The sequence below is a fragment of the Cryptomeria japonica genome, unplaced genomic scaffold (assembly GCF_030272615.1).
Source record: "Cryptomeria japonica unplaced genomic scaffold, Sugi_1.0 HiC_scaffold_128, whole genome shotgun sequence".
NCBI lineage: Eukaryota > Viridiplantae > Streptophyta > Pinopsida > Cupressales > Cupressaceae > Cryptomeria > Cryptomeria japonica.
In genome coordinates, this window is record NW_026728950.1 from 239,140 (window position 1) to 251,171 (window position 12,032).

At 62.9% G+C, this 12,032-nt stretch overlaps 1 non-coding gene across 1 annotated transcript; it reads left to right on the forward strand.

Annotated features, from left to right (window-relative positions):
* Positions 1-6,199: 6,199 nt before the first annotated feature.
* LOC131866006 (5S ribosomal RNA) lies at positions 6,200-6,318 on the forward strand. Its single transcript, XR_009364640.1, has one exon. It is a non-coding gene; the product is annotated as a 5S ribosomal RNA (ribosomal RNA).
* Positions 6,319-12,032: the final 5,714 nt, after the last annotated feature.

Below are 12,032 nucleotides of genomic sequence, written 5' to 3' on the forward strand. Positions count from 1 at the left end.
CCGGGGCAAACCGGGCTCCGACTTCGTGCACGCCGCACCTTGGAGCACACTTCGGAGCGCTCCTTGGTGCGCACCATGGTGCCCACCAGGGCGCGCAACCCCGCCGAAGGTGCACGCGAGGTGCGCACCCGGGGCAAACCGGGCTCCGACTTCGTGCACGCCATGGTGCGCACCGCGGCGAAGGTGCGCACCCGGGGCAAACCGGGCTCCGACTTCGTGCACGCCGCACCTTGGAGCACACTTCGGAGCGCTCCTTGGTGCGCACCAGGGCGCGCAACCCAGCCGAGGTGCCCACCCCGGCGAAGGTGCATGCGAGGTGCGTACCCGGGGCAAACCGGGCTCCGACTTCGTGCACGCCGCACCTTGGAGCACACTTCGGAGCGCTCCTTGGTGCGCACCATGGTGCCCACCAGGCCGCGCAACCCAGCCAAGGTGTGCGCACCAAGGTGCACGCGAGGTGCGCACCCGGGGCAAACCGGGGTCCGACTTCGTGCACGCCGCACCTTGGAGCACACATCGGGGCGCTCCCGGGTTCGCACCGGCGTTGCGCACCGTGGTGGGCACCTCGGAGCACACCAAGGTGGGCAGCGAGGTGCGCACCTTTGATGCGATGCCTTCACTAATTTCCATAAAAGGCAAAAAAAAAACGAGATTTTAAAATTTCCGTTTTGAAAGATAGTGAGAAAAAGGGAATGCTGGTGCCATCTTGAGCCCGCCCTGGTGCGCAGCCCAGCCAAGGTGTGCGCACCAAGGTGCCCACCCTGGCGAAGGTGCGCGCCCGGGCAATTAACCCAACTTCCAACTTCGCGCGCGCCAGGGTGGGAGCGCACCCAACAACCGGGCCTGGGAAGAGCCAATGCGAGAAACCCCACCAAACGCTCTGACAAAAAAAGAGGGGGCGCTCCAGTAACCCCGCTTCGGAGCGCACCCTGGGCAAACCCAGCCAAGGTGCCCACCCCGGCCAAGGTGCAGGCGAGGTGCGCACCCGGGGCAAACCGGGCTCCGACAACGTGCACGCCGCACCTTGGAGCACACTTCGTAGCGCTCCCGGGTGCGCACCTCAGAGCACACCAAGGTGGGCAGCGAGGTGCGCACCTTTGATGCGCTGCCTTCACTAATTTCCAGAAAAGGCAAAAAAAAAAGGAGATTTTAAAATTTCCGTTTTGAAAGATAGTGAAAAAAACGGAACGCGCGTGCCATCTTGAGCCCGCCCTGGTGCGCAGCCCAGGTAAGGTGCCCACCCTGGCAAAGGTGCGCACCCGGGCAATTAACCCTACTTCCGACTTCGTGCGCGCCAGGGTGGCAACCGGGCCTCGGAAGAGCCAATGCGAGAAACCCCACCAAACGCTCCGACAAAAAAAGAGGCGGCGCTCCAATAACCCCGCTTCGGAGCGCAGCCGGGGCAAACCCAGCCAAGGTGCCCACCCCGACGAAGGTGCACGCGAGGTGCGCACCCGGGGCAAACCGGGCTCCGACAACGTGCACGCAGCACCTTGGAGCACACTTCGAAGCACTCCCGGGTGCCCACCGGCGTTGCGCACCGTGGTGGGCAGCGAGGTGCGCACCTTTGATGCGCTGCCTTCACTAATTTCCAGAAAAAGGCAAAAAAAAATGAGATTTTAAAATTTCCGTTTTGAAAGATAGTGAAAAAAAAGGAACGCGGGTGCCATCTTGAGCCCGCCCTGGTGCGCAGCCCAGGCAAGGCATGCGCACCAAGGTGCCCACCCGAGGTGCACACCCGGGGCAAACCGGGCTCCGACTTCGTGCAGGCCGCACCTTGGAGCACACTTCGGAGCGCTCCTTGGTGCGCACCATGGTGCCCACCAGGGCGCGCAACCCAGCCAAGGTCTGCACACTAAGGTGCCCACCCCGGCGAAGGTGCACGCGAGGTGCGCACCCGGGGCAAACCGGGCTCCGACTTCGTGCACGCCATGGTGCCCACCGCGGCGAAGGTGCACGCGAGGTGCGCACCCGGGGCAAACCGGGCTCCGACTTCGTGCACGCCGCACCTTGGAGCACACTTCGGAGCGCTCCTTGGTGCGCACCATGGTGCCCACCAGGGCGCGCAACCCAGCCAAGGTGTGCGCACCAAGGTGCACGCGAGGTGCGCACCCGGGGCAAACCGGGGTCCGACTTCGTGCACGCCGCACCTTGGAGCACACATCGGAGCGCTCCCAGGTTCGCACCAGCGTTGCGCACCTTTGATGCGCTGCCTTCACTAATTTCCAGAAAAGGCAAAAAAAAACGATATTTTAAAATTTCCGTTCTGAAAGATAGTGAAAAAAACGGAACGCGGGTGCCATCTTGAGCCCTTCCTGGTGCGCAGCCCAGGCAAGTTGTGCGCACCAAGGTGCCCACCCTGGCGGAGGTGCGCGCCCGGGGCAAACCGGGCTCCGACTTCGTGCACTGCATGGTGCCCACCAAGGCGCGCAACCCAGCCAAGGTGCCCACCGCAGCGAAGGTGCACGCGAGGTGCACACCCGGGGCAAACCGGGCTCCGACTTCGTGCACGCCGCACCTTGGAGCACACTTCAGAGCGCTCCTTGGTGCGCACCAGGGCGCGCAACCCAGCCGAGGTGCCCACCCCGGCGAAGGTGCACGCGAGGTGCGCACCCGGGGCAAACCGGGCTCCGACTTCGTGCACGCCATGGTGCCCACCGCGGCGAAGGTGCGCACCCGGGGCAAACCGGGCTCCGACTTCGTGCACGCCGCACCTTGGAGCACACTTCGGAGCGCTCCTTGGTGCGCACCATGGTGCCCACCAGGCCGCGCAACCCAGCCAAGGTGTGCGCACCAAGGTGCACGCGAGGTGCGCACCCGGGGCAAACCGGGGTCCGACTTCGTGCACGCCGCACCTTGGAGCACACATCGGGGCGCTCCCGGGTTCGCACCGGCGTTGCGCACCGTGGTGGGCACCTCGGAGCACACCAAGGTGGGCAGCGAGGTGCGCACCTTTGATGCGATGCCTTCACTAATTTCCATAAAAGGCAAAAAAAAAACGAGATTTTAAAATTTCCGTTTTGAAAGATAGTGAGAAAAAGGGAATGCTGGTGCCATCTTGAGCCCGCCCTGGTGCGCAGCCCAGCCAAGGTTTGCGCACCAAGGTGCCCACCCTGGCGAAGGTGCGCGCCCGGGCAATTAACCCAACTTCCAACTTCGCGCGCGCCAGGGTGGGAGCGCACCCAACAACCGGGCCTGGGAAGAGCCAATGCGAGAAACCCCACCAAACTCTCTGACAAAAAAAGAGGGGGCGCTCCAGTAACCCCGCTTCGGAGCGCACCCTGGGCAAACCCAGCCAAGGTGCCCACCCCGGCCAAGGTGCAGGCGAGGTGCGCACCCGGGGCAAACCGGGCTCCGACAACGTGCACGCCGCACCTTGGAGCACACTTCGTAGCGCTCCCGGGTGCGCACCTCAGAGCACACCAAGGTGGGCAGCGAGGTGCGCACCTTTGATGCGCTGCCTTCACTAATTTCCAGAAAAGGCAAAAAAAAAAGGAGATTTTAAAATTTCCGTTTTGAAAGATAGTGAAAAAAACGGAACGCGCGTGCCATCTTGAGCCCGCCCTGGTGCGCAGCCCAGGTAAGGTGCCACCCTGGCAAAGGTGCGCACCCGGGCAATTAACCCTACTTCCGACTTCGTGCGCGCCAGGGTGGCAACCGGGCCTCGGAAGAGCCAATGCGAGAAACCCCACCAAACGCTCCGACAAAAAAAGAGGCGGCGCTCCAATAACCCCGCTTCGGAGCGCAGCCGGGGCAAACCAAGCCAAGGTGCCCACCCCGACGAAGGTGCACGCGAGGTGCGCACCCGGGGCAAACCGGGCTCCGACAACGTGCACGCAGCACCTTGGAGCACACTTCGAAGCACTCCCGGGTGCCCACCGGCGTTGCGCACCGTGGTGGGCAGCGAGGTGCGCACCTTTGATGCGCTGCCTTCACTAATTTCCAGAAAAAGGCAAAAAAAAATGAGATTTTAAAATTTCCGTTTTGAAAGATAGTGAAAAAAAAGGAACGCGGGTGCCATCTTGAGCCCGCCCTGGTGCGCAGCCCAGGCAAGGCATGCGCACCAAGGTGCCCACCCGAGGTGCACACCCGGGGCAAACCGGGCTCCGACTTCGTGCAGGCCGCACCTTGGAGCACACTTCGGAGCGCTCCTTGGTGCGCACCATGGTGCCCACCAGGGCGCACCCGAGGCAAACCGGGCTCCGACTTCGTGCACGCCGCACCTTGGAGCACACATCGGAGCGCTCCCAGGTTCGCACCAGCGTTGCGCACCTTTGATGCGCTGCCTTCACTAATTTCCAGAAAAGGCAAAAAAAAACGATATTTTAAAATTTCCGTTCTGAAAGATAGTGAAAAAAACGGAACGCGGGTGCCATCTTGAGCCCTTCCTGATGCGCAGCCCAGGCAAGTTGTGCGCACCAAGGTGCCCACCCTGGCGGAGGTGCGCGCCCGGGGCAAACCGGGCTCCGACTTCGTGCACTGCATGGTGCCCACCAAGGCGCGCAACCCAGCCAAGGTGCCCACCGCAGCGAAGGTGCACGCGAGGTGCGCACCCGAGGTGCACACCCGGGGCAAACCGGGCTCCGACTTCGTGCACGCCGCACCTTGGAGCACACTTCAGAGCGCTCCTTGGTACGCACCAGGGCGCGCAACCCAGCCAAGGTGCTCACCCCGGCGAAGGTGCACGCGAGGTGCGCACCCGGGGCAAACCGGGCTCGGACTTCGTGCACGCCGCACCTTGGAGCACACATCGGAGCGCTCCCGGGTTCGCACCAGCATTGCGCACCTTTGATGCGCTGCCTTCACTAATTTCCAGAAAAGGCAAAAAAAAGAAAAAAATGAGATTTTAAAATTTCCGTTTTGAAAGATAGTGAAAAAAACGGAACGCGGGTGCCATCTTGAGCCCGCCCTGGTGTGCAGCCCAGGCAAGTTGTGCGCACCAAGGCACCCACCCTGGCCAAGGTGGGTCACGGGGTGGGTCCTAGGGTGGGTAACGGGGTGGGTACTAAGGTGCGTGCCAAGGTGGGTCATAGGGTGGGTGCCAAGGTGGGCACCAGGGTGGGTGTGCACCAACCCTAGCCAGGGTAGGTCACGGGGTGGTTGTCGGGGTGGGCGTCAAGGAGCCAAGGTGGGTGGCAAGTAGCCAAGTTGCGTGCCAAGGTGGGTGTCGGGGTGGGTGCCAAGGATCCAAGGTGGGTGCCAAGGAACCAAGGTGGGTGTCTGGGTGGGTGCCGAGGTGGGAGCCAGGGTGGGTCCCAAGGTGAGTGCAAAGGTGGGTGCCAGGGTCAAGGTGAGTGCCAATGTGGGTTCCAAGGTGCCAGGGTCAGGGTGAGTGCCAATGTGGGTTCAAAGGTGCTAAGTTGGGTGCGAGGTTGGGTGCGAGGGTGGGTGGGTGCCAAGGTGTGCTAGGTGGAAGCCCGGGTGGGTCGGCATCCCATGGGTGTCGAGTTGGGTGCCTGATGGGTGCTTCTTGTCAAGTTTTAGTCGTCGGGACTCATTTCGAGCCTTAGAGGTCGTTTCTTGTCCGGTTGCCCTGTCTTCGACCTGGGAACCCAATTTTGGTCCTCGGGTCCCATTTTTTTTTGTCTCGCATCCCACTTTTGGCCTGTGGCCTTTTCGGGGTCGATTCTCGTTTTGGGCATCAGAGCATGTTTCTTCTCCTAAAACCCAATATTTGTTTATTAAGTCTCGGAACACATTTTTGTTCTCGTGGACCCATCATGGGTCTTGGAACGCATTTGTGGTCCTTGGGTCCCATTTTGCATCCCGAAACTTGTGTTTTGGTGCTTGATCCCTATTTTGGGTGCCCACCTTGCACCAAGTGCGCACCCGGGGCAAACCGAGCGCCTTGGTGCACCGGGGCAAGATCGAGCGTGCACCCGAGGCGCCCCGAACATGCACCAAGGTGCACTCGGCCCACATGTGAGCGCAGGTCGTTGCGCCCGAGGTGGTGTGTGGGCACCGCGTTGCAGACGGGACACTGCACGCACACGACGCCCCCTCCAGGTGCACGCACGTAGGCCGGGCCGGGTGCACACCCGACGCCCTAGCAAGGTGCGCGCACCCGGGCAGGGCTCACACTTGGCGAACGGGGCGCACTTCGCGAGGGAGGGTGTGCACCTCGACGGGGGTGGGTGGCCGGGGTGGATTCGCACGTGGGTCGCGGTTTGCTAAGTACACACTGCGACAAGCTCATAACGGGTGCGATCATACCAGCGTTAGTGCACCGGATCCCATCAGAACTCCGCAGTTAAGCGCGCTTGGGCCGGAGTAGTACTGGGATGGGTGACCTCCCGGGAAGTCCCGGTGTTGCACCCTTTTTTAGTTTTTCGCCGGGCGTCGCAATGCTATTTGAATAAACCTTTTGCCCGTTTGCGTTCTCGTCGGGGCCGGGCCGGGCCGGGGTGCGCTGCCCGCACTACCGCGCGCGCGGGGGCGACACCGAGCGCGCACCCGAGGCGCCCCGAGCACACAGGCCACGGTGCAACCCGGGCGTTGTGCGCGCACCCCGGTGCGCCCGAGGTGCTGCGCGCGCACCCAGGTGAAATCGGTGTGCACCTCGGCCAGTGCGCGCTCGGTCGAGTCGCGCACGTTGGCCAAGGTGCACGGTGATGTTTCTTACTCTAAGGTTCCGCACCAGACGCCCGGGACAGGTGAGCGAAGCTGGGCGGGGCCGGGTGCGCGGCCGGGGCAGGTGCACGCAGCTGGAGAGAGCTTTGGAGCACACTTCGGAGCGCACCAATGATGCGCTCCATTCAAAAGTTTCCTGAAAAGGCAAAAAAAGTTGAGATTATAGAATTTCCCACTTGAGAGATTGTAAAAAAAAAAAATTTAAAATGAAGGAAACGCGGGTGCCAAGGTGTGCGCAGCCCAGCCAAGGTGTGCGCACCAAGGCGCCCACCCTGGCGAAGGTGCACGCAAGGTGCGCACCCGAGGCAAACCGGACAATTAACCCAACTTTCGACTTCGCGCGCACCTTGGAGCGCACTTCGGAGCGCTCCTTGGTGCGCACCAATCTTGGGCACCTCGGAGTGCACCATGGCGCCCACCAAGGTGCGCACCCGGGGCAAACCGAGCTCCGACTTCGTGCGCACCTTGGAGCGCACGAAAGGTGCGCACCATGGCGCCCACCAAGGTGCGCAGCCCAGCCAAGGCGTGCGCATCAAGGTGCGCACCCTGGCGAAGGTGCGCACCCGGGGCAAACCGAGCTCCGACTTCGTGCGCACCTTGGAGCGCACAAAAGGTGCGCAACCCAGCCAAGGTGTGCGCACCCCGGTCAAACCGAGCTCCGAATCGTGCGCACCAGAGGTGCACGCCATCGTGCGCACCTTGGAGCACACTTCGGAGCCCTCCTTGGTGCGCGCCGATGTTGCGCACCTCGGAGCGCACCCGGGGAAAACAATGCAATTAACCCGACTTTCGACTTCGTGGGCACCTCGGAGCGCTCTCGGGTTCGCACCTCGGAGCACACCGAGGTGCGCACCTTTGATGCGCTGCCTTCACCAATTTCCAGAAAAGGCAAGAAAACATTGAGAAGGTGTGCGCACCGAGGTGCCCACCCTGGCGAAGGTGCACGCGAGGTGCGCACCCGGGGCAAACCGGGCTCCGACTTCGTGCACGCCGCACCTTGGAGCACACTTCGGAGCGCTCCTTGGTGCGCACCAGGGCGCGCAACCCAGCCGAGGTGCCCACCCCGGCGAAGGTGCACGCGAGGTGCGCACCCGGGGCAAACCGGGCTCCGACTTCGTGCACGCCATGGTGCCCACCGCGGCGAAGGTGCACGCGAGGTGCGCACCCGGGGCAAACCGGGCTCCGACTTCGTGCACACCGCACCTTGGAGCACACTTCGGAGCGCTCCTTGGTGCGCACCATGGTGCCCACCAGGGCGCGCAACCCCGCCGAAGGTGCACGCGAGGTGCGCACCCGGGGCAAACCGGGCTCCGACTTCGTGCACGCCGCACCTTGGAGCACACTTCGGAGCGCTCCTTGGTGCGCACCATGGTGCCCACCAGGGCGCGCAACCCCGCCGAAGGTGCACGCGAGGTGCGCACCCGGGGCAAACCGGGCTCCGACTTCGTGCACGCCATGGTGCGCACCGCGGCGAAGGTGCGCACCCGGGGCAAACCGGGCTCCGACTTCGTGCACGCCGCACCTTGGAGCACACTTCGGAGCGCTCCTTGGTGCGCACCAGGGCGCGCAACCCAGCCGAGGTGCCCACCCCGGCGAAGGTGCATGCGAGGTGCGTACCCGGGGCAAACCGGGCTCCGACTTCGTGCACGCCGCACCTTGGAGCACACTTCGGAGCGCTCCTTGGTGCGCACCATGGTGCCCACCAGGCCGCGCAACCCAGCCAAGGTGTGCGCACCAAGGTGCACGCGAGGTGCGCACCCGGGGCAAACCGGGGTCCGACTTCGTGCACGCCGCACCTTGGAGCACACATCGGGGCGCTCCCGGGTTCGCACCGGCGTTGCGCACCGTGGTGGGCACCTCGGAGCACACCAAGGTGGGCAGCGAGGTGCGCACCTTTGATGCGATGCCTTCACTAATTTCCATAAAAGGCAAAAAAAAAACGAGATTTTAAAATTTCCGTTTTGAAAGATAGTGAGAAAAAGGGAATGCTGGTGCCATCTTGAGCCCGCCCTGGTGCGCAGCCCAGCCAAGGTGTGCGCACCAAGGTGCCCACCCTGGCGAAGGTGCGCGCCCGGGCAATTAACCCAACTTCCAACTTCGCGCGCGCCAGGGTGGGAGCGCACCCAACAACCGGGCCTGGGAAGAGCCAATGCGAGAAACCCCACCAAACGCTCTGACAAAAAAAGAGGGGGCGCTCCAGTAACCCCGCTTCGGAGCGCACCCTGGGCAAACCCAGCCAAGGTGCCCACCCCGGCCAAGGTGCAGGCGAGGTGCGCACCCGGGGCAAACCGGGCTCCGACAACGTGCACGCCGCACCTTGGAGCACACTTCGTAGCGCTCCCGGGTGCGCACCTCAGAGCACACCAAGGTGGGCAGCGAGGTGCGCACCTTTGATGCGCTGCCTTCACTAATTTCCAGAAAAGGCAAAAAAAAAAGGAGATTTTAAAATTTCCGTTTTGAAAGATAGTGAAAAAAACGGAACGCGCGTGCCATCTTGAGCCCGCCCTGGTGCGCAGCCCAGGTAAGGTGCCCACCCTGGCAAAGGTGCGCACCCGGGCAATTAACCCTACTTCCGACTTCGTGCGCGCCAGGGTGGCAACCGGGCCTCGGAAGAGCCAATGCGAGAAACCCCACCAAACGCTCCGACAAAAAAAGAGGCGGCGCTCCAATAACCCCGCTTCGGAGCGCAGCCGGGGCAAACCCAGCCAAGGTGCCCACCCCGACGAAGGTGCACGCGAGGTGCGCACCCGGGGCAAACCGGGCTCCGACAACGTGCACGCAGCACCTTGGAGCACACTTCGAAGCACTCCCGGGTGCCCACCGGCGTTGCGCACCGTGGTGGGCAGCGAGGTGCGCACCTTTGATGCGCTGCCTTCACTAATTTCCAGAAAAAGGCAAAAAAAAATGAGATTTTAAAATTTCCGTTTTGAAAGATAGTGAAAAAAAAGGAACGCGGGTGCCATCTTGAGCCCGCCCTGGTGCGCAGCCCAGGCAAGGCATGCGCACCAAGGTGCCCACCCGAGGTGCACACCCGGGGCAAACCGGGCTCCGACTTCGTGCAGGCCGCACCTTGGAGCACACTTCGGAGCGCTCCTTGGTGCGCACCATGGTGCCCACCAGGGCGCGCAACCCAGCCAAGGTCTGCACACTAAGGTGCCCACCCCGGCGAAGGTGCACGCGAGGTGCGCACCCGGGGCAAACCGGGCTCCGACTTCGTGCACGCCATGGTGCCCACCGCGGCGAAGGTGCACGCGAGGTGCGCACCCGGGGCAAACCAGGCTCCGACTTCGTGCACGCCGCACCTTGGAGCACACTTCGGAGCGCTCCTTGGTGCGCACCATGGTGCCCACCAGGGCGCGCAACCCAGCCAAGGTGTGCGCACCAAGGTGCACGCGAGGTGCGCACCCGGGGCAAACCGGGGTCCGACTTCGTGCACGCCGCACCTTGGAGCACACATCGGAGCGCTCCCAGGTTCGCACCAGCGTTGCGCACCTTTGATGCGCTGCCTTCACTAATTTCCAGAAAAGGCAAAAAAAAACGATATTTTAAAATTTCCGTTCTGAAAGATAGTGAAAAAAACGGAACGCGGGTGCCATCTTGAGCCCTTCCTGGTGCGCAGCCCAGGCAAGTTGTGCGCACCAAGGTGCCCACCCTGGCGGAGGTGCGCGCCCGGGGCAAACCGGGCTCCGACTTCGTGCACTGCATGGTGCCCACCAAGGCGCGCAACCCAGCCAAGGTGCCCACCGCAGCGAAGGTGCACGCGAGGTGCACACCCGGGGCAAACCGGGCTCCGACTTCGTGCACGCCGCACCTTGGAGCACACTTCAGAGCGCTCCTTGGTGCGCACCAGGGCGCGCAACCCAGCCGAGGTGCCCACCCCGGCGAAGGTGCACGCGAGGTGCGCACCCGGGGCAAACCGGGCTCCGACTTCGTGCACGCCATGGTGCCCACCGCGGCGAAGGTGCGCACCCGGGGCAAACCGGGCTCCGACTTCGTGCACGCCGCACCTTGGAGCACACTTCGGAGCGCTCCTTGGTGCGCACCATGGTGCCCACCAGGCCGCGCAACCCAGCCAAGGTGTGCGCACCAAGGTGCACGCGAGGTGCGCACCCGGGGCAAACCGGGGTCCGACTTCGTGCACGCCGCACCTTGGAGCACACATCGGGGCGCTCCCGGGTTCGCACCGGCGTTGCGCACCGTGGTGGGCACCTCGGAGCACACCAAGGTGGGCAGCGAGGTGCGCACCTTTGATGCGATGCCTTCACTAATTTCCATAAAAGGCAAAAAAAAAACGAGATTTTAAAATTTCCGTTTTGAAAGATAGTGAGAAAAAGGGAATGCTGGTGCCATCTTGAGCCCGCCCTGGTGCGCAGCCCAGCCAAGGTTTGCGCACCAAGGTGCCCACCCTGGCGAAGGTGCGCGCCCGGGCAATTAACCCAACTTCCAACTTCGCGCGCGCCAGGGTGGGAGCGCACCCAACAACCGGGCCTGGGAAGAGCCAATGCGAGAAACCCCACCAAACTCTCTGACAAAAAAAGAGGGGGCGCTCCAGTAACCCCGCTTCGGAGCGCACCCTGGGCAAACCCAGCCAAGGTGCCCACCCCGGCCAAGGTGCAGGCGAGGTGCGCACCCGGGGCAAACCGGGCTCCGACAACGTGCACGCCGCACCTTGGAGCACACTTCGTAGCGCTCCCGGGTGCGCACCTCAGAGCACACCAAGGTGGGCAGCGAGGTGCGCACCTTTGATGCGCTGCCTTCACTAATTTCCAGAAAAGGCAAAAAAAAAAGGAGATTTTAAAATTTCCGTTTTGAAAGATAGTGAAAAAAACGGAACGCGCGTGCCATCTTGAGCCCGCCCTGGTGCGCAGCCCAGGTAAGGTGCCACCCTGGCAAAGGTGCGCACCCGGGCAATTAACCCTACTTCCGACTTCGTGCGCGCCAGGGTGGCAACCGGGCCTCGGAAGAGCCAATGCGAGAAACCCCACCAAACGCTCCGACAAAAAAAGAGGCGGCGCTCCAATAACCCCGCTTCGGAGCGCAGCCGGGGCAAACCAAGCCAAGGTGCCCACCCCGACGAAGGTGCACGCGAGGTGCGCACCCGGGGCAAACCGGGCTCCGACAACGTGCACGCAGCACCTTGGAGCACACTTCGAAGCACTCCCGGGTGCCCACCGGCGTTGCGCACCGTGGTGGGCAGCGAGGTGCGCACCTTTGATGCGCTGCCTTCACTAATTTCCAGAAAAAGGCAAAAAAAAATGAGATTTTAAAATTTCCGTTTTGAAAGATAGTGAAAAAAAAGGAACGCGGGTGCCATCTTGAGCCCGCCCTGGTGCGCAGCCCAGGCAAGGCATGCGCACCAAGGTGCCCACCCGAGGTGCACACCCGGGGCAAACCGGGCTCCG